A 23,676-nucleotide genomic window follows, 5' to 3' on the forward strand; every position below is an offset into this window, starting at 1 on the left:
AAATAAGCAAATATAATAACAATTTTCCTAATGTTTATTTGTATTAAAGGCCACAAATTAATGAAATTACTTCAAGAATGGAAACATGAACAGCTTAAAGTGAATCAATTTAATTAAAACTTGTCTGTCCATTTATTTCTCATTAATTAAACAAATAAACAATAGAAATCTCTTTGGTATTTACAAAAGCCTTTAAGTTTTATTGAGTTCGTTAAGGAGTTGTCAAAGACATTTTTCACATGCCATATTTTGACTTTGTATAATTAATACCAATATTGTGTAAACTATTTTGGAAATTTAATTAGTATAATCTTAAATTAACTCATTGTGGGGATTGCTTTATGAGTTTGTTTTTAGTTAATATTATTATTGTTTTTGTTATTCGATAAAAATGGAGATAACATTGGTAAAAGTACTGAAAATAATTTTTAAATACTAACATCGCAAAAACAAGGAAAAATTAAAACAAGCAAGAAAGGCTTTAATTAACGACCTACCCTCCACCATGAGTTGTATTTAAGCAAAATATAACAAATAGGTTCCGTTCGTTCATAAAAGTACCAAGTACCAAGAATATCGCTATCTTCGACATCTATGTTTTTTACCCTTTCAGAAACGGATATATCATATTCAAAAACGTAAAATCTGGAGGTACCTTCATATTAGGTATATACCAAAATATGAACCTATATTGATCATATTCTGTGTGGAAAACAAATCTTTTAAAAGACTTCACATCGAGCGGTATCGTTGTATATTTCAATCTGAGAATCTGCTCCCGGATTGCGGCAATTTCGGTCCGGAGGAAATGTTATGTTTGCAATATTTGTGGATACGATTTTTAACCACTAGAAACAAATAGTGAGATACCGCGGTATTGGGGTTATACCAAAATATGGACATATTAGTCCAGTCAAAATATATGTACATGTGTATAAGGGGGAAATAGCAAAAATTCCCACAAAGCTGGATTTTGGGTGGAAAGCTATGGTTTGCCGTTAGAAGTAACGTCCTAAAATTGTCCATCGATCCCACGTATGCAAACGAAGTTATTCAGAGTCAAAGCTAATTTTTGGGAGGCATTATTCATTTAATTTTTTTTTTTTTCAAAAAGACCTATCAGATATCGTTTAAAGTAAAAGATGTTGTCTACAAGAATAATTGTTATGAGTTTTCAATAGGAGTCACCAATCTTGAGATATCGTGAAATAAGTGTCAAATTACGCATGTGAAGAATTAAACCACGTAAGAACATCACGAGGCGGATCGTTTAAAATAACGTCATGTGTTATTTATTTTCATAAGCTTCCAAACGATACCCACTTTGCAGTAATCGGTTCAATAGAACTGAATCTAACCCAGATTTAAATCTGACTTTTCGGGTCAATGGAAATTTTACATTTCCATAATCAGCGCAACAAACCCTACCTTTTGACAAAAATTAAAAACAATTTAGAGATTTCGTTGGGGTCGTTCCCGTTGTGCTTTGTGGGTTTAATGGGCTTTTTTGAATTTTTTAAAGATAGGTATAATTTCGCTCTTCAAGGAAAATATCTCAAGAATGGTTCCGTCTAAGAAAAAATTAACTTGTAGAGGATTTTTAGGTCTACAAAAATTGCACTAGTCACTTTTTGATTAGTCCCACCGTATTCACATGGGATTAATGTGGACTTTAAGGACATTGCTTCTAATGCCAAACCCTAGATCTTCACCAAAATTCAGCTTTGTGGAAATTTTTGCTATTTCAATGTCTATTTTGTCTGGACTTTAAAGGGGCACCAATTTTTCGAAAAGTTTTCTGGCTTCTTGGAATCTTATGTGTCGAATTACAGCTATCAAGGGATGTACGGTTATGTAGGGGCAATACGAAAATGTGGATCTATGTCAACAATTTTTAGGCGACAATATTGAAAATTGCACCTTTTGATGCTAAAATTCCACATCGACTCGGAATTCCAAAAATTAATTATAGGCTATATAAATTTTTGGAATTCCGAGTCGATGTGGAATTTTAGCATCAAAAGGTGCATTTTTTATTATTGCCCCCTTAAAACTCTTGACATAGATCCAAAATGTACAATGGCGATCAATACCATCGTGTACCTCCTCGGCAATTAGCCTAATGCACATTTTTGTCGGCAATATCTAATGTCCAAAATGGGCACAAAATTCTGAATCCCTCCTTAATACATAATTTTTAGGGAAAAGGATTTTGGTTTTGTAGCCGGCATTTGATCTGCCCGTAGATGAAAGTTTCAATTCACATAGGCCTCCTCGGCAATTAGCCTAATGCACATTTTTGTCGGCAATACCTAATGTCCAAAATGGGCACAAAATTCTGAATCCCTCCTTAATACATAATTTTTAGGGAAAAGGATTTTGGTTTTGTAGCCGGCATTTGATCTGCCCGTAGATGAAAGTTTCAATTCACATAGGCTGAGGGTATATCTCTGTAGGCAAAGCCGACTAATTGTTTGTTTTTTTAATTATGTACAATATGTTATTAGTTATAATAATAATAATAATAATAATAATAATAAAAATAATAATAATAATGAAGTACTCAGGAAATGTATTACTGAGGGGTATTTTTCCACCGATGAAAATTTGGCACCCAATTAGATAGTTCATGTATTATTATAAAATGTATTCTGCATTGTTGAGCTGTATTTAATTTTTCTTTTTTTGTAAAATAATAAATGTTTCACACTGATATAAATGAAAATTGTATTAACAAATTTGAAATAAAATAATTTAAAAAATTAATTTACTGTGTTTTACTTATAAATGCTCTTAAAACTAAAAAATAATTTTTCATGATGGAATCCCTCAAATATACTCTTGCATTTGAATTAGAAATTGTGACAATATTAAACGGCAAGCATTTTATTTGAGAGATTCCATCACGAAAAGTTATTTTTTAGTTTTAAGCGCATTTATAAATAAAACACAGTAACTTAGTGTTTTTTAATTATTTTTTTTATTTTTAACTTTTTAGTCAATACATTTTTTGACCACTGAGAAGTCCATAACCAAATTACAATCAATTTAGGCCGAAAATGTAGATAAAAACTGTAAATTGACTGAAATTGAGTGGTACCGCTATATGAGGGCTATAGGAAAAATGTACCCATATTGGTTTTGGTTTCATATTCATGTATTGCCATCCAAATCAGAAAAGTGTGCAAAGTTTCAGATCGATTGGTCAACTGCAACTGTGTTAAAAATGAGTCGCTAGATTTGAACTATACGGACACCAAAGCAAGTTAAATAAAACACTGTAAAAATTAAGAACAAGTAGTAGACATTTGAATCCCACTACCAGGATTTAAAATTGTTGTAATTAATCGTAGTTTAATACAAAAAAATTTTCAAGAAAATCGAAAAGTACACAATCGTTGATAATATTGATTTTAAGTTGATTTAATTTTAAGTGGGCAAAATTTTTTTCTATTTTTTATTAGATGGCTGATAAAACAGCAAAAAAAGATTTTATTCTATCCAACCAATACTAAATAACTTATATTCTTTGCACATAGTTTTTACAGAATTTGAGTTTTTTAAGGCGTCATATATCTGGAACCGTCAAAAAAATCTGAAAATATATTAAAATCAGCGTTCGAAAACTTACATTAAGGTACCGTACAATAACGTTTTGTACCGTACCTAGCATGAAAAGTTACACTACGATAAGGTACCGCACATGTACACAAACTTAAAAAAAAATTTTAGCGTTTGTGTACATGTACCCAACGATAATCGTAGCGTACATGTTTGGTACGCAACCACCATTGTAAAGTAACAACCACGTACCCAACCGAAATGGTTTGGTACGTACGTTATAAATGTTGCGTGTACATTAAAAAACCACGTAGCGTACATCATTATGTACCCTAAAAAAGAAATGGAGGTTGCGTACACCTGAGTGATGTTTATAAAGAAATATAAAATATGAATGGCATGAGGAAAAATTCAACCATAAAAATAAGAGTGAATATCGTATAAATAAAATACAAAAGTAACTATATTTATATTTAACCAGTAAATATGAAAACATTTATTTATTTTATAAAAAATTAACGAATATAAAAAAGATTAACATACTAAAGAAAATAGAATTTAACAGGAGAAAGCACAACATTCATAATTGAAATCCCCATTAACTTTTACCATTAATATATGTTCAAGATTTGTTGCTGACATGCGGTTGCGCTGATCAGATAATATTACTTCATAGCAGAAAATAAGCGTTCCACGCTTACTTGGGTTGACGGCATTGCCTGTGCAATATTATCAATCTCACTGATGATGCTTTTCTGAGAGTTCCAAAAAGCTATTATATTTTCATTTAGTGGCAATCTTGATTACCGCCCATAATTGGCAAAATCAGCTTCTAAATTGTGAAAATTAGATGAACTTGGAATTTCTGTGGTAGGATCTATAATTTGCAGATAATCGAAAAAAGATTTGGCTGCATCTGGTCTACTCGGTGATGGAGTTTCCTCTAATATTGGCTGACTTGTATTGTGTTCTGAAACATAAAAGATGATTGATATAAATAAATAGGCATTGTTCTGGTTTACTTAAGCAAACTTACCTTCTGTTGAGTTCATGCGTTTATATAACGATAGTATGTAGTTCTTCGCCCTTTGTTTTTGTTCGCAGGTTAAGCATACTTTGATTCGTGGATCCAAGAACACAGCTGCGTTAAACAGGTCAGGTAAAGCGTCAATTTGAAATGTTATATCCATAACAATAATGTATAGTTCACTATAGCACAACTGTTCGCTTTGTAACTTAATGGATAATCCTTGCTTAGTGTATTTATAATTTCCTTCATTTCCAGGCATCTTTCAATCATTTTATATGTTGAATTCCAACGTGTTGCGCAATCAATGATAGGCTTTTTGTAGAGTTCACTTCTTAGAAAATTTAAAATCGTTTTACTTCTAAGTTTTTTTACCACGAATCGTATCTTATCGACATTGCCTTTTATTGCCGACTGTTTCAGAACATCGTTTACACACAGTTGAAGAGTGTGAGCACCACAACGAATGCTAGTAATTGTGTTCGATGAGATGTTAAAATCAATTGATTCAATTGTGCCAATAGCTATTCGGCAATCATATAATCTTCATCTTCTTCCAAATCCACGGCATCATTATCTATCGACAATTGCATTTCAGAGTTCAGGATTCGTACAGTTTTGAGCATATTTGATCCGTTGTCGGTTGTAATAGTTAAAATACCCTTTCGTATAGCCCCCATACAAAATGACGCGTGACGCGTCGTCGTTTTAAGGACTTTTTAAGATATTTGTCCCATTTTACCACCGAATTAATTGTAATTTGGTATTTTGTGTCTCCAAAGGCCAAAAAACATTCCTACCAAAGTTGGTTTATATAGGTCCACGTTTTCGTATAGCCCCCATATAACGCCCCATTTAAAGTACGCGTCATTTTAATATATTTTGAATGTATTAGTCCCATTTGACAACAGAATCGGTTGCAACTTTGTATTTTGTGTTTCCAGAGGCTAAGAAACATTTCGACCATAAAATGTTTATATAGGTCCACGTTTTGATATAGCCCCCATAGGACGATATCTCCCGATTTTCGGTATTTTGAAGGTTTTGGCCTCATTGTCACACCAAGATGGGTGAAATTTGGTATTTAGTCTTCGTTGGGGATATAAAACTCCCCCCCCCAGAAATTTGTAGATATAGGTCCGCGCCATCATATAGCCCCCATAGAACGTTAACTTCCGATTTTCGGTATTTTGAAGGTTGTGGCCACATTAATCCACCGAAGTGGCTGAAATTTGTGGTGGAGGGTATAAAAAGTTCGGCCCGACCGAACTTAACGCTTTTCCTACTTGTTAAATATTCAGAAGTGTGACTTGATCTAAGCTCCTTTATAGCCAACGTTTTAACTACGATTTTACCATGTTTAATGTACTGAACATTAATACCCAGCATACTTAAGTCCAGCCTTGTTGCGACATTCATCTTAAGGGAAAATAATATCCCTTTAAGATCGTTTGAGATTTCCGTTTTAATATCTTTTGAGAAAGCGATAATTTGTTCCATTACGTTATGTTCATTTACAGTTATCCCGAGTACACTTAAAACAGGTTCTATAAGAACTTTGAAGGCTTTATCTTCGGCCATATGTAAAGGACGTCCATTTTTTGTAAAAAGTTCCACCAATGCTGTTTCAATGTTTTTTGGATTCACTATTTTTTTGATAATACTTTGATGACACTTTTTCTTTTACGTTTTCCCGTTTTTGATCAATATAGTTCGCATACAAATCGGGATGCACAATTTTCAAATGTCGCTCTAAATTTTCGGAATGCCAATTTAAAACATTGTTGACACAATTTTGTAAATTACACACTGTTTGATTTGATTCGTTTATACTGAACATATCACGAAGAACAATATTTTTTGGTCTTGGCACTTTTATAATTATTTTCACTCAACGTTTAAAAATGAAGTAAATAGCATTTGCGGGGGTTCTTTTGAATATATAGTTTGCAAAAAAATGAATTTTGTTAAAAAATTACGCTACCTGCAACTATTCCAAAGGGTTTTCGCGAAATTTTCGTTAAATTATACAATAAGACTACGAGTGTAACAAACTCAAAAACTAGATCATTCATGTGGTACCTGAATGGTTATAATTTATTACAATACACAAGAAAGGTAAAAACCAATATTGTGGTTTACAATTTTTTAACTCATAATTTTTATGATGTAAAAAAAGGGACAGGTACTTTATGGTTTTGGTGTGCGAGGAATAATATTTCCACCTAGTTCTGACTTTCTAACTTATTAAAACCAAAAACTCCGATAATTCTACCTGTAAACAAACTATAAAAATATAGCAGACCCAAAGACCGGATGTTGCCTTCACAGCTAGGTACCAGTCCTTGGGTACCACAACGGCAATTCATAATTTGGAAAAACACAAAAAAGCAAAAAGTAATTCTTATTGTGGTGGTGTAGCATTTCTTTTTGTAAGATGATGTTGATACTGAAAACAACTTACTTGAAACTGTTCTTCGATGCTTTCTTGACTTTGCTAAAATATTGAAAATGAACCACCTGTTTTCACAATACAAATGATACGATTTTTAATAATAAAAAACACCTCCATAACCTACAGCCCTATAGCAACCCTTTTGTAAATTGTCAAGATTTTAGATATTCGATAAGAGCGTTTTGTTTAGGCATTACTAACTTCTTGCATATGTATTTATGACATTTAAATAATGATATTTATAGTCCTAATTAATTGAAGATACATATTCATTTATATTTACTTGTATTTCATTTGTATATATTCCACAAAAATTAAACTTAATATTTTTAATACCTTATTAACCAAACAAATGTAGGTGTACCCTAGCAACACTTTCTTTCTAAAGGTACATTATGATGTACTCTACGTGGTTTTTTAATGTAAGCGCTGATGTACGCAACCTTTTCGGTTGGGTACGTGGTTGTTACATTACGATGGAGGTTGCGTACCAAACATGTGTGTTTGACGAACTTTTCGAATCTCGTTGGGTACACTTACATAAACACTAAAATGGATTTTTAATGTTTGTGTACGTGTACATAAACTTTATAATTTTTTTAGTGTTTGTGTACATGTACGGTACCTTATGATAAGGTACTGTTTGTTTCCGAACACTGATTAAAATGTTTTGCTGATAAGCAGCATCACCACAGCAAAAAATAAAGGAAATCGAAAACCTCAATTTGGAAAAGTGTCCGATTTCACTCAAAAATCTCCATATATACTCTTGACCAGCACAAAATTCTATGCTGTCCGTCTGTTGAAATTAAGATACAGCTCGCAATTTGAAAGATAGAGCTTTATAACTTGGTATAGAAGTTCCTATTACCCACAGGATGTTTCGTATTGAAAATGGGAGCTCTACGTTTTGATATAGCCCCCATATTTTGAAGGTTGTGGCCCCTATATCCCCTTGCATTGACTGAAATTTGGTATTTAGTCTAAGTTGGAGGGTAAAAAACTTTCCACCTGAAATTTGTCGGTATAGATGCACGTCTTAATATAGCCCCATAGAACAGTACCTCGCGATTTTCAATACAATATCCTACCGAATGTGCTGAAATTTGGTATTTAGTTATCGTTAGGGGTATTAAGCTTAATTTTATTTAGTATTTAGGTAGGTATTTAGTCTTCGTTGTGGGTATACAACTTTCACCTGAAATTTGTCACTATATGTCCACGTGTTTATATAGCTCCCATAGAACGGTACCTTCCGATTTCGGTATTTTGAAGGCTTGGCTTCAATATGCCACCGAAATGGCTGAAATTGGTACTTAGTCTTCGAAATAGATCCACGTCTTCATATAGCCCCCATAGAAAGGTACGACCCGATTTTCGGTATTTTGAAGTTTGTGGCCTCAATATCCTACAGAATTGGTTGAAATTTGGTATTTAGCCTCCATTGGGGGTACAAAACTGTCCACCTGTATATGTCCATATCCTTTTATAGCCCCCATAACAGTACCTCCCGATTTTCGGTATTTTGAAGGCTTTGGCCTCAATATCCCACTAAAATGGCTGTCATTTGCTATTGTCATTTGCTGACTGTATATGTATGTCCACGTCTTTATATAGCACCCATAGAACAGTACCTTCCGTTTTCCGGTATTTTGAAGGTTTTGGCCTTAATATCCCACCGAAATGACGTAACTTTAGTATTTAGTCTTCGATAGCGTTATAAAAACTATCAACCTTAAATTTTTCAGTATAGGTCCAGCCTTCATAGAACAGTACCTCCCGATTTTAGGTATTTTCAAACTTTTACCCTCAATATCCCACCGAAATGGGTGAGTTTTGGTATTTAGTCTTCGAACGACTGACTGAAATTTTGTGTTTAGTCTTCGTTCGTGGTATAAAACTTTTCACCAGAAATTTGTGGGTATAAATCTTCATATAGCCCCATAGAACCACACTCGCGGTGGGTAGAAGACCACCACGTATAAACGCTCGGCACATGTTAGCTCACTACCTTTATCGGGTGTTAAAGGCAGCTCCCCAGGTGTCATCACGGGGAGGTCAGTGTCCACTTGAGATGAGAAAGGGACCAAGATAAGTCCTGGGCTATGTCAAGTTAAAGCCGGTTAGGCTGGGATTTGAACCCACGACCTTTAGAAAAATATGGAAGAAGTGTTATTACGACGCGTTAGCGTTCAGAGCCAAACTCATAACTTCCAAAGGCTGCGCTAAGCCCTTGTCAGATTGAATGGAAAAATATCCATCACTGTAAAAACAAACTGCATTTGAAAGAAAAAAGTTCGATGATAGTGAAGCCACTCCACAGCCGATATGTCTGATGAGCCGTTACCAACGGTCACATCATGGTGGTTGTGTGGGTTCGAATCTTCGGCGTTTCTTTTTCACTTGCAAAACATCATCGGTCATTAAGCTCGATACCAATGAAATATTAATTAAAAATTTATATTACATTAAATTGTATTGTATTGTAATATACATCAATGTAACAACTGGGCATTTCTCTATGATGATTTCCAAAAATTCTTTATCGTGATTGCGACTTTTATTTATTATTTTTATTTTTCACCCACAAAAATACAGACAATGTTGCAAACAAAACGCCGTCTATTGTTAATCTTCCGTATAGAAATTACTGGCCAATTTTACACCCCGGGGACTTGTATTTAATTTGTAAAGTGTTAGAAACTTTTGATTATTTTAAAAGAAAACTTTGCATTATAATCGTTACTGCAAAGTTAACATAAATTATAGGTAAATATCACAATCCACACACATAAATGCCATACAAAGGTGCGTATAAACAACTAACCCATATCAAGGTTAGTATTTTTCGAAACATGACATGTGAACCCAAATAAAAAGAAAATATTCTTTCTCTTTTCAATGATGTCGGTCAGTATAGTATGGATAATCTGATAGTTAAAAGATTTTATCATTTAATAGCAACATATTCTACTTTTTCAAATGTCATCGATTTATTCAACTGTTAAATTAATATTTAAAATTAAATTATTAAAGCAAAACTGATTTTTCTGTTACATATGAAAATTTTTATAAAAATGTATAGAAAATGTGTACTAATATTATTGAGGCGAGGGAAATGCTAAATCTAAAACTAAACATATTTAACTTTAACAGAATTTTATCTCTTTTGCATGTTAAATTTTTGACCGTTAATTTTGAAAATAAAACCCAAAAAATTGTCGAATTCGGTTATTACTAAAAAAGTTACAGAATTCCACATGAATAGCAAGGAAAACTGTTAAGCTTTAGAATAAATGGTTTAACTTATTTGACTTAGAGTAGGTTGGTCGAAAAAGAAAACAAATATTTAATTATTTATTTTACTTTTTTCTCAATAACTATTAATATTATTTCTTAAATAATCGCGTTCTCTTCATACACTACCAACTAAATTGTAACAACCACACCCAAATTAAAACATCTTAAGAAAGCTTTAATTAAGTAAAACACTTAAATTGAGTTTTTCTTTATAAATGGGTGGTTAGCTAAAACGTGAATACATCCTTACCTTAAATGTGAAAATTGAAATGTAATGCTAATAGTTTCTTTAGCCAGTCTAGTCGGCATATAGAAAAAAGAGTATATTTTAAGGCAGCTCCCCAGGTGATACCACGGGGAGGTCAGTGACCACTTGAGATGAGAAAGGGACCAAGATAAGTCCTGTCAATATATTGGAAGTTTTGGGCTTGGTGTGCTCCTAAAGACGACCAATTTTAGCGCAATTTTGAAAAGTAGTCATTTTTGCAAATTTCTGGAGAAAGAAATAGTTATAGACATGAACATTTTTTAATATATGAGTTTTCACAAGAGTTATATGAGTTTCTTTAATTTTAATTTTTTAATTACGGAGAAAATTAAATTAAAAAAAAAAATAATTATTTTTTAAACATTTTTTCCATTTTTTTAACTTTTTGTATTTTTATGTTTTGTTTATTGGTGTTTGACCTTTTTAAACAGTTAAAACATATGAAAAACTCAAAAACACTCATATTTTGATGCAAATTATGAAAAAAAAAACTCAATTTTTTTTAGATAGAATTCAAATGTTTTTCATGCACTGGAAAGCTGATTTTGTTATCTGTCGAACAAAAAAATGTAAATATCTCTATCCGTTCAAAAGTTACAGAGTTTTGACCAGAAAAAAATGATTCTGGACCATTGTGCGGCGAAACCGGCCACATAATAGTGTTTGTGTGGGTTCGAATCATCGGCTTTCCTTTTTCGCTTGCCAAAAAATCATCATAAAAATTTGCATTACATTGATTGTGTGAAAGTAGAACAAAAACTTCAATATCCTGAGTTCCACTTCAATACCCTGAGTTCTCTATGATGATTGTAAAAATTCTTTATCATGATTGCGACATTTATTTATTATTTTTTACACACAAAAGGACAGACAATGTTGAAAACAAAGCCCTGTATATCGTTAATCTTCCGTATAGAAAATAATCGCCAATTTTACATCCCGGGGACTTGTATTTAATTTGTAAAGTGTTAGAAACTTTTGATTATATTAAAAGAAAGCTTTACATTATATTCATTACTGCAAAGTTAACATGAATTATAGGTAAATACCACAATCCACATACAAAGGTGCGTATAAACAACTAACCCATATTAAGATTAGTATTTTTCGAAACATGACTTGTGAACCCAAATAAAAAGAAAGTATTCGTTTTCTTTTCAATGATGGCGGTCAGTATAGTATGGATAATCTGTTAGTCAAAAGATTTTATCTTTTAAAAGTAACATGTTCTATTTCGAATGTCATCGATTTATTGAACTGTTAAATTAATATTTAAAATGAAATTAGTCCTTGGTCTCACTAGCGAGTTTCTTGAAACGAATAATAGGAAGAGGCAACATCGCAAACACAGAAAACAATGTACAGCGCTTTCACTACATCATACCCCTCGCCAATAATCTCAAGGTCGACATGTTTAAACAGCGCTAGTGTGACCTTCAACATATTAAACAAAAACTGAGTTTTCTTCATGTATATGAAAACTTTTAGAAGAATTTGTAGAAATTGCGTGGTAATATTATTGAGGCGAGTTAATGCCTTTCCCCATGGGAATGTGCAAAATCTAAAACTGAACTTATTCAACTTTTGTTCTTTAATTCTCTTATGTTCTCTAATTTGTTCTCTTTTGCATGTTAAATTGTTCTCCATTAATTTTGAAAGTAAAAACCAAAAAAAAAAAAAACTTTGCCGATTTCGAACATTACTAAAAAATTTGCAGAATTCCACATAAATCCAATGAAAACTGTCGACTTTTAGAATAAAATGGTTAATTTTTTTGATTTAGAGTTGTTTGGTTGATTATTTAATTATTAATTTTACTTTCTTACTCAATAACAATTTAATATTATTTCTCAAATAATCACGTTCTCTTCATACACTACTAACTAAATTGTAACAACCACCCCCAATTTAAAACTACTTAAGAGAGCCTTAATTAAGTAAAACACTTTAATTGAGGTTTTTCTTTATAAATGAGTACTAAGCTAAAACATGAATACATCATTACATCAAATGTTCAAATTAAAATGTAATGCAAATAGTTTATTTAGCCGTCTAGTCGGCATATACATATGTACATAAAAGTGAATATTTTAAGAAGTTTTATTTGGTAAAATAAGCCTTGGCAAACTATTTTTTATACTTGTAATTGTGGCATGGGGAATAATATGATTAACGAGAGAAAAATTAAATGTGCTATGAAAAATTGAAAAGAAATTTCGCATACACCACAGCCCATAAAATAAATTAACCTTACACGGGCAGTATTCATTCTAATAGTCTCACATCTCGAAAAAAAAAATACAGTTTGAAACGCGTTTTAACTAACTTTTCGACTGAAAAATATTATTACACAAAAAATAAAATAACTGCTTGGACCATTTTTTGTAAAGAACTAGCCAGAGATCAGCGTTAAAGTTCTGTGCAAGATCCAGCATTATCCCGATAGATTTAAACGTCATTACTTTTAATTTTAGTGTCTATGTTGCTTGGATCATTTAAACAGCACTACCTAATTTATAGTGTTTGAATTTATTTAAAAGACTATTAAAATAGTGTCATTCGTAACAAAACGAGAAGAAGACCTAAGACATTGGGTTACGAAGGAAGAGCTACAATTTTAGTATTTAAGTATCATTTCTTATACGGCCTTCGTCTGAGTACTTATACCTTATATTTACAGATTTCTGATGTTTATAAATATTTTCCGTAGTCGTCGAAGGAAAAACATATTTAAATCGACCATATAGTCATGAAGGCCTTTTAATATTTCTTTTACTTTAAATTTATAAAATTTAGATTTTCAAAATAGTCTGGCTTAATCCCATTGTTGTTGTTTTAATATTTAAAATAACTAACTTATTAGTGGAGAAGGTTTGGCGTTGTTCGCCAAGGGGTAAATCAGGGAAGACTAGTTGCGATCCTCGCCACAGCATCTCATCAGTTCCCTTGTTTTTTGTTTCTGGATATTCTCCAATAATAAATTAGTTGTTTTAAATATTAAAACAACAACAATGGGAATAAGCCAGACTATTTTGAAAATTAAAATTAAAATAGCTGTTAAGCTATCCCAATAAAAAACGGCACCAATGCACAGTGGATCCACCCATTGGCCAAAAATAAAAAAATGAATGTCAAAATTTTGGTACAACCTCTGGCAACACTGACAGCTATGACATGGACCTTTTTAAAAATATATTAATTTTTGTTTCATTCGAACGCGATCTTCTTAAGAATAGCTTCAAAAGTCGGACCATTTGACTAATATTTTTTGTTGTGAGTATAACCTATATTTTAAATGCAACTAAATATATTCAAACTATAGCGAAACTAATACGAATAGCCAAATATTATTGTGAATTTTGAAGGAGGAGGTAATAGCTTAGTTTTCATTAAAACGATCATATACTCAAATTTGACCTAAGATTTTAGTCATGATGCCCACCTGTGCCCACCTCGGGAATAATTTTCCAAAGTAGGTCATGAGTTTAAGATTATTCAGTATTAAAATCAGCTGCCATCTAGTGCCAGACTATAAATGGTGGGTCGCTGACTAAAGCTGCCCAAGATAAGGGTTTCTATAGATATATTAGCGTATAACTCTGTTATCTGACCACGTACATTAACATAATTGGCATCAGTGGCAAGATGAAGAAATCGTCTTCCACATGTGTCATAAACTGGCGGTACGTGCCTTCCAGGAAGAACGCTATAAGGTCTACATTAAGAACTTTACCATTTTTCAGACAAAAATTTTGTTTTTTTAATCCGCTAAATTTGTTGGATTTTATGTTGTTTTAGAGATTGTTTTGTTTCCCCAAGCCTATTTTTGCATCATAAGATAATCGGGGCCTTTGTTAATGTCATTTTGTATTAACAGCATAAAACAATTCTTACCGCATACCCCCTCCAGTGGGGAAAGGGGGGAGAATGTTACGCTCGTGGTTTCTTAAAACACAATTCGCAGCTGCACAAAGCTGTAACCAGCGCATTAGCTTGATATTTACACGGGAAATATTTTTGGCCACTTTCTCCATACAAGTGGATCCACTGTGCAATGTTCTATTTGAGAAACACTGGCACGGTTTGTGTATGGTTGGTTACGGCTAGAAAACAGCTATCAACAACATTTCGTTGAGAATCAACGACAAATAACAGAGGAAGAAGGTTTGCTTTGTTTTGCAAACACTTTCGTCGGGGTTGTGGGAGGTTGTCGAAGAAAAACTTCTCATTGAAGTTTTTTCTTGGTTCACGTTTATACTTCAATCTGACGATTGAATTTGGGGATAAAACGTTTTTTGTTGAAGAAGTTATTGAAAAATAACTCCGGTGGAGAATATCCACAAACAAAAAACAAGGGAACTGATGAGATCCTTTGGCGAGGATCGAAACTAGTCTTCCCTGCCTTACCCCTTGGCGAACAATGCCAAACCTTCTCCACTAATAAATTACTTGTTTTAAATATTAAAACAACAACAATGGGATTAAGCCAGACTATTATGAAAATCAAAATTGTAACAGCTATCCCAATAAAAAACGCCACCAATGTTCTATTTGAGAAACACTGGCACGGTTTGTGTATGGGTGGTTATGGCGAGAAAACAGCTACCAACTAAATTTTGTTATAATGTCTTCGGTGGAAATAAACGACACATAACAGTGGAAGAAGGTTTGCTTTGTTTTGCAAACACATTCGTCGGAGTTGTGTGAGGTTGCCAAAGAAAAACTTCTCATTGAAGTTTTTGCTTGGTTCACGTTTATACTTCGAGCTGATGATTGATGTTTGGGTATAAAAAGTTTTTTTTTGGAGAAGTTAATGAAAAATAACTTCGGTGGAGAATATCCACAAACAAAAAACAAGGAAACTGATGAGATCCTGTTGCGAGGATCGAAAGTAGTCTTCCCTGTCTTACCCCTTGGCAAACAATGCCAAACCTTCTCCACTAATAAATTACTTGTTGTAAATATTAAAACACCAACAATGGGATTAAGCCAGACTATTTTGAAAATCAAAATTGTAACAGCTATCACAAAAAAAAACGCAACCAATGTTCAATTTATAAAATAGCTAACGAAGGAATTCTAAAAAATTCCGGATGATTGAAGTGAAAATTGTATTGTTTGTACATATTGTACATATATTTTAGATAATACCAATGTGCAACAAATCTATGATTCTAGTATTCGTATGGAATGTTACGAATGTAGAGTAGGAATACTTAAACATGTGCAAAAGCCAAGATTAGAAACACACCGTATGAAATTGTCGTTGCTTGTGCGCTTTTTTTTATTTTTATTTCTTTCAATATCTTAATAATTTAACAATGTTTGCAATTTAATTTAAAAGTATTACAACAATTGGATCTTTGTATAATATTGTGAAAAAACTATATAAATGGAAAAAATATATCACCGATTTAGGAAAAGTATTGTTGAAAAATTAGATTACACTTTGCAATATTTTCAAGGTAATTCTGTGCAAGCAATTTCAAATGCGGTTTTTATGAAATACAGACGCAATAGACAGAAACCCTTTTTGGATTTTGTTTTGTTAGATCAGGTTCGGATTTTATGGCCCTATCTAAACATGGCTAAATGTTGACTTTTTAAAGAAAATCGGGGCTATATCTTTGAAACCAATACAAATCTATCCATGACATCCGCAGCAAACTTGTAGATAAGAACAGGAAGAATGTATTTGGAAACAAAATGAACACGAATAGCCTCATTTATTGCCTCAAACTTTATAATATATCTAAAGTTTCCATGATATGTATGTATTTCGCAGCGTATCTCCAAAACCGTCAAATTTTTCTTAATGTTATCTTTGGGGAAAAAATTCGCTAGAATGTAATACACAACTCTTCAGAACATATCATTGTTGTAAAATTCCACTATCGCGTTGTTTCTATCATATTTTTCAACGACAATTTGATAAATATATCAACAAAACATTGAAATTTCAAATATGAGAATAAACAGCCTGTGTGAACGTTGTTTGAAATATGTTTTGTAGAAAGCATGATATGAAATACCGCTTAAACAACATGAAATAAGTGTTTTACAGTTTCAGAATGTTCTGAAGAGAATTTTTGCTAAAGGCTACTTGGTTCAACTCTCAATATTTTGGCAGTTACTGAAAATAATTCCAGAAATTATGTAATCTTTCCTGTATTTTATCAATTTTGATGCGCTATATGCGGTTTTTCGTCGTTCGTCTGTTTAACATATAACTTTTACTACTTTAGGACTACAATAGTGCTGAAGACCGCAAAGCAAAGTTCTTATTAGTTTCTGAGATAAAGCACTGATATATTGAAAAAAGGGTAGTTTTAGCCCGAACACGAAACCCAACTAGGGGTTTTGTAGTCTTAATATGTACTTTCAGAAAATGCCCACTAGAAGTTGTTTGCATTTTCAGTGTAGCACAGTGTTATTATTAAATATTACTTAAACTCAAAACATTAAAAAGTCACGACGACAGATTACAAACCACGCAAGAAAAAGCACCCAAGCAGCTAAAGTTCCATACACACAAATGGCGAAATGCCAAAAATTAAATTTTTTCCGTCAATGGTCAATTTCAGCCGCTAAATAGTATCCGATAATTTTTAAATAGTATTGGCATTTTCCTTGGCCAAACCTCTAATTTCAGGTAAAAATTTGTCAGTATTAAAATATAACTAGCGTGATTATGGTTACACTTTGGGATAAAAATTTTGTTTTGCTCCATTTCACCACTTAAATATTTCACGATCACCACCAAAACTAATCGTTTCTATTCTCGATTGGTCCATAATTGCGGTCTGGAGATTGATTAAAATTTTTAAAGGAAATTCATATCACATTATTCTCTTAAAGTCAAAGATTTTTGCAGCGTGTAATTCGCCAAATAGAATAAAACAATAAAATATTATGTTTGTTCCACAACCTGCAAGAAGATAATAATTTTTACAACGATAACATTTTTTTCGTTTATAATATAAAAAATAATAACAATTAGTAGATTCTTGCAGTTCAGAAGCAGACATTATGCTAAAAAAAAAAATAAATAAATTAACTAGTTTTACAATTATTTCTCTGTTAGAGATAATGCACGAGTCTACTATCTTTGAAGTTTTAAAATTGTTTTCTTTTATTAATTTGTTGAAGAATTAAATAATTTTTCTCTTAGCCTCAATAAGTATATTCTTCTTTATGATGAGATCTCTCAAATAAAACGATTGTCATTTATTGCCAGTTAATTTTGACACCATTTTTAATTTAAATGCATCATGAAGAAGAATTGACTTATTGACGCCAAAAGAAAAATATTTTCTAGTTTTACATGCATTTATAAATAAGACACTGTAACTTAATTTTTTTAACTATTTCGTTTTTATTTTATTTTTTTGTAAATTAACCACTAAGAATGTCAAAATCAAAATACAGCCAATATATGCCGAAAATGTAGATAAAAACTTCAAAATACCTGAAATCAGGTAGTACGTTTATATGGGCCACAAATCATTGGGCATATGTCCATAATTTTTTGTAGATAAATTTTTTATATGGAACATATATATTTGCAAGAATTGAAATATGTTTTTACTTTTGCTAAAACAAAGCACGGCAATGGCGTGAAGTTTGGAACTTATTATAGCCTACATCACAAATATTGATACCAGCTTTCAATCATTTCTATTGGATAATATAAAACCTTCAAAATACCGACATTTTATGCCATCCACCACAAATAATAAAAACAGATTTCAGCCCTTGGTAGGGACTATTCTATGAGTGCATATCAAAACGTAAACCTGTGCCGAACCTTCCATGCGAGAATTGTTTAGTCCCCAACGCATACGTAATATCGAATTTCAGTTATTCCGTTTGGATTAGCCGCATTATCCAAACCTTCAAAATCCCGAAAATCGGTAGGTATCATTCTTTGGGTGTATATGAAAATGTGAACCTGTAACGACCCCTCTCTGCAGGAATGTTTTAATCCCCCCAACGAAGATTTAATACCAAATTTCAACTATTTCGTTGGGATAATGTGGCTAAAACGTTAAAAATTCCAAAAATTGGAAATTACGGTTATACGAGGGATATATCAAAACGTTGATCTGCGCCGATAACTTTCTGGAGGAATGTTTTGTAGGCTCATCGAAGACTAAATATAAATTTCAGCTATTTCGATGGAAGAATTATGCTAAAACCCTAAAAATACCCAAAATCGGGAGGTGTCATTGCTATATCAAAACGTGGACCGATATAACCATGTAATCATATAACATGTTGAATGTCTAGGCTCGATTTCCAGACTCAAACATTTTGAGGGGTTTTCAGTAATGTTAAACTCCTCTACATGCTGCACACTGGTAGAAATCACTGATCAAACGGCGCGAAAGTAAAAAAATCAAACTATAAAATTGCGAAATGTTTTCCATTGTAACGATTACAGACTGCTGACTAAAATTTTGATTTTACTTTGTTGTTGTAAATATTCTCTCAGCTATTTATTATCCAATGCAAGAAACTTTGCTGCATCATATTTTAAGAAAATTGTTGCAAAATATTTATCTTCATATTTTTAATTGTTAAATAAATCCGCACATCGTTATAAAGCAAAAAATTGTCAAAAATTATTATTTTTCTTGATTTTTTTGTGTAATATTCTTTTGTTAAATGGAGCGTAACTACAAATATTCTGTAATGTCCAGTCCAATTAATTTTTGACAAATTAAATTGTACTTCATAGATTCCGAATAACCAATTTTTGGCAGCAACTAGCCGCAACTTTTGCTGATAAATGGTCTGAAAATATAGCTTAAATCCTCAAAATACCAAAAATCGGGCGATACTGTTATATGGGGGCTATATCAAAACAAAGACCTACAGACCTACGACAACCTACAAAGCTAAAATTCAGTTTCTTTGGTCTGAAAATGTGGACAAAATCCTCAAAATACTGAATATTGGGAGGTACCGTTATATGGGGACAATACCAAAACATAGACCTATGTACACAATTTTTGGTGGAGAATGTTTGTGTCTACTGGGAACCACAAATACCAAATTACCACTAATTTGGTCGGAAAACGTAGCTGAAATCCCCAAAATACTGAAAATCGGGAGGTACCTGAATCTATGTCCATAATTTTTGGTGGAAAATTTAGTGACCACTAGAAACCCTATGTATAAAATTACAACTAATTTGGATGGAAAGGATGGCTTAAATCCTCAAAATACCGAATATCAAGAGGTACCATTAAATGAGGGCTATACCAAAATATTAGCCGATGTTTTTCATATTTGGTCCATTATTACCCACGGACACAGACTGAGATTGTGCAAAATTTCAAAAACATATCTCAATCGTTTGCAAGTTATTAATTTCGCGCCGCTAGATCAGTGATTTCGACCACTGTGCGCTGTTCCGACTAGACAATTAAAAGCGGGTGCCGCATAATGGAACTAAATGTAGAATCTGCTGCTCTTATTGATATGAGAGAAGTGAGAAAAATACGTAATTTCTCCAAATAATTGTACATCAAGGCTCAGTCGAACTTCCAGCGTTTCGGACTCAGCCCAGTTTTTTGTTTTCTTTTATATAGTGAACTAAATATGCTAATCTAATTCATAAGACGTTTTTATCTTGAAACGCCTGATGTAGGCATTAGAATTTTTCGAAATTTGAACCCTTTGCAAGGTTTTTTTGTGTTCACACACATTTTGTACTATGGCGGAGTAGCATCAAAAAGTGTGAACTGGGAAAAATGTATTAAAACTCTTCTATAAAAAAAAACATTGAGTGTTCAGACTATTTTCACGGTAGAATCTGTAATTCGGACACACGCTATTTTTTACCGCAATAATCCGAACACTCCTCACTTTCGAGCACTTACTGTTGTTTATTTTATTATTTGTAGTCCTTATTTTTTATTGATATAAAAGAAAATCCGTGCACAATTTTTTGGTTACCAACAAAAATCGGAAAACTTAAAATGCTTGTGATTCCGGTAATTAACAACATCTGTCAGTTATTTAGCAACCAAAATAAAATTATCGCTAAACCTTACCAATAGATAGCAACAGTGTAGTTTACTTTTGTCAATACTTTTCATTCATAATTTTGGGGTTTAATTCAGATCATAACATTTACAAGGAACGAATTACCGAAATCTGTTAAAATCTTTTTCAATAATGATTCTGAATGAAAGGATTCGAAATACTTAATAAGGACATAATTTTTAAGTTATTAAATTAAAATTTTCCTGCAAATTACATCGCTGTCATCCAATAAAAAAAAATTGGTTTACACCTTCCTGACAATAGAAATAAACGATTTCGATGATGTCAGTGCGAAAAGGTGCATTGAAGTCTGTTTTCATACTTAAAATTGTAAAAATCTTAACATACGGTATATTTATTCACATTGCAAATTGCATCTAATTTATGTATGAATTCGTTTGTGTAAAATAAAATACTTTTATAGAATAAATGTTCATTTTGTTGATAATTTATTTACCAAATTGATTAACAATTTAAATACAAAATAGTTAATGATAATTCGAACTTCTCCAAAACTTCTGTTATCGAGATTGTCCTGTATTACACAAACTTCTGATGTCCGGATTATCGAGATTGTCCTGTATTACACAATTTTCAATTGTAATTCAAAAATGTATTTCAAAATCTAATTTTCATATATTTCATATCAATTTCTGAAAATATATTTCACTTTAAATTCTATTATTTATTATTGATTTAAAAGCTTTGATTTAAAGGTTTTTCACGGTGCGCCTTAACTAATTTTAAATGGTAGGTGCTTACACCTGGGAAGTTTTTGCAGATTCTGAAACTACAATGCTCATAGATGAGAAATATCAAGAAACAAAAACAAAAAAATCGCCGGAGGGATTTTCAAATAAATCGCGATTTAATTTCACATTTTTAGGGGTTCTTTAGGTTTTCACAATTTTGCTTGGAAACCGCGAACCCTATGTAAATGCGCCTAAAGAAAATGTTTCAGCTGTAAAAATTATCCACAAGACTGACCGTTATGATATTTTCGAAGGTTGTACCGTTTTTGAGATAAAGAAGTTCAAATTGAAACAATGCACAAACTGTATCGCCTCCTTATAAAACAATGGCATTACTGCAATTTCCCAAATTAAACTTATATATCTTGAAAATGGTACAACCTAGGAAAAAATAAATCATACAATCTTGTAGAGAATTTCCACAGCTTCCACTTTTTCTTTAGTCCCATTTTGATATGACCGGTTTCCAAGCAAAATCTTGAAGACTTAAGATAAAAACCTAAAAATTTGAACTGAACCTCTATATCTCAAAAATGGTAAAACCTACGAAAAAACCTAAAGGTAAGTCTTGTAGAGAAATTTCACAGCTACAACATTTTCTTTAGACTCATTTCGATAAGACTGGTGGTTTCCAAGCAAAATCGTGAAAACCTAAAAAACCCCTAAAATTGTGAATTTTGATCGCGAATTATTTAAAAATCCCTCTGGCAATTTTTTTTGTTTTTTTTTATTTTTCTTTTCTATGAACATTACTGTTTCAGAATCCACGAAATCTTCCCATGTCTAAGCGGTTTTCATCAAAAGTTAGTTAAGGCGCACTGAGCATGATATTGTTTTTTAAGGAAGCGATACAGTCAGTGCATTGTCTCAGTTTGAACTTCTATATCTCAAAAACGGTAAAACCTAAGAACATGTCATAAAGGTCAATCTTGTGGAGAATTTCCACAACTACAACATTTCCTTTAGGCCCAAGCAAAATCGTGAAAACCTAAAGAAAACCTAAAAATGTGAACTTAAATCGCGATTTATTTGAAAATCCCTCCGGCGATTTTTTTGTTTCTTGATATTTCTCATCTATGAGCATTGTAGTTTCGGAATCTGCAAAAACTTCCCAGGTGTAAGCACCTTCCATTTAAATTTGGTTAAGGCACACCGTGTTTTCCATATAAAATTAATAAATTTCACAGCTATTGTTTAAACATTATAATTATAGCTTTTTATTCACTCTATAATGTCATTTCGAGTACACGCATATTCGACTTTTATCATATCGCTAAAAATCAAAACGAGGATAATAATTTGTTAAAAACAAGAAATATAATACATAATAAAAAATATAATAAACTCTTTTCTCACAGCTTCCTTGTCAATAAATTATGAAAAGAGTGTTATCAAGACTCTTAGTTAATTAACAATTTCAGTTTACAATATAGATGATAACCCTCTTTAATTCGTGCTAGAGTCAATATCGATTTCAAAAATGTAATTTCAAGAAAGTTTTGCAACGTACCTATTTCAATAAAAAATGTTAATTTTTTGGAAATGGGAGTAACACTATTTAGACAAGTATTACTGTCGATTGAACGAAAAGTTGGGTACAATGTTGAGATATTTTAACATGTCGTAAAGAAATGACTGACTACTAATTTTCTCCAAAACACCATGTCTTTTTTTCTTACTCTAAACTGTAAATATATTTTTTTAAAATAAAAACTGTAGTACATATCTATTTTTAAACTTCACCAAAATTATCAAAAAAAAATTTGCGAAAAAGTACAAAGTCAAGTCGACAAAAAATAATTGTAGTTTTACGGGATAGCCTCCAATAGCACTTGTCGGTATTAAAAAAGACTCCAATATGTTAAATTCGTAATATTTTTCTTTAGGTTTTTTCCTTACGTTTTTTCTTATAAAAATCCATTAAGAATAATGTACTTCTATTAATTTGTTTCAAAATATTCGCGTTGATTTTAATTTATTTTCCGTAATTGTAACTAATTCACAGTTATAAATTTCTTATATGTATGGACCTTAGAAATCTTCAGTCAAAATTGCAATTTTACTATGTGTATCTTCTATAAAAATAAATTAGTTTTCTCAAGATTTTGGAAGTTTTATTAAAAAACAACATCCTATAAAGTCTTGGGTTTGACTATATGTGTAAATGTCATATACTATGAATTTTCAAATTCGGATTTAGGACCGGAGGTTGAAATATTCAATTAAGATTATTCGTACCAAAATATGTTATAACTTAAAA

The 23,676-nt window shown here is 31.9% G+C and overlaps 1 protein-coding gene across 2 annotated transcripts in view; it reads right to left on the reverse strand.

Annotated features, from left to right (window-relative positions):
* Dh31 (diuretic hormone class 2) overlaps nt 1-23,676 on the reverse strand; it is a 142,457-nt gene that overhangs the window by 118,365 nt on the left and 416 nt on the right. The gene's annotated exons all lie outside the window — the stretch shown is intronic.

This window comes from Musca autumnalis, unplaced genomic scaffold (assembly GCF_047663935.1).
Source record: "Musca autumnalis isolate F117 unplaced genomic scaffold, ASM4766393v1 scaffold_2, whole genome shotgun sequence".
Lineage (NCBI taxonomy): Eukaryota > Metazoa > Arthropoda > Insecta > Diptera > Muscidae > Musca > Musca autumnalis.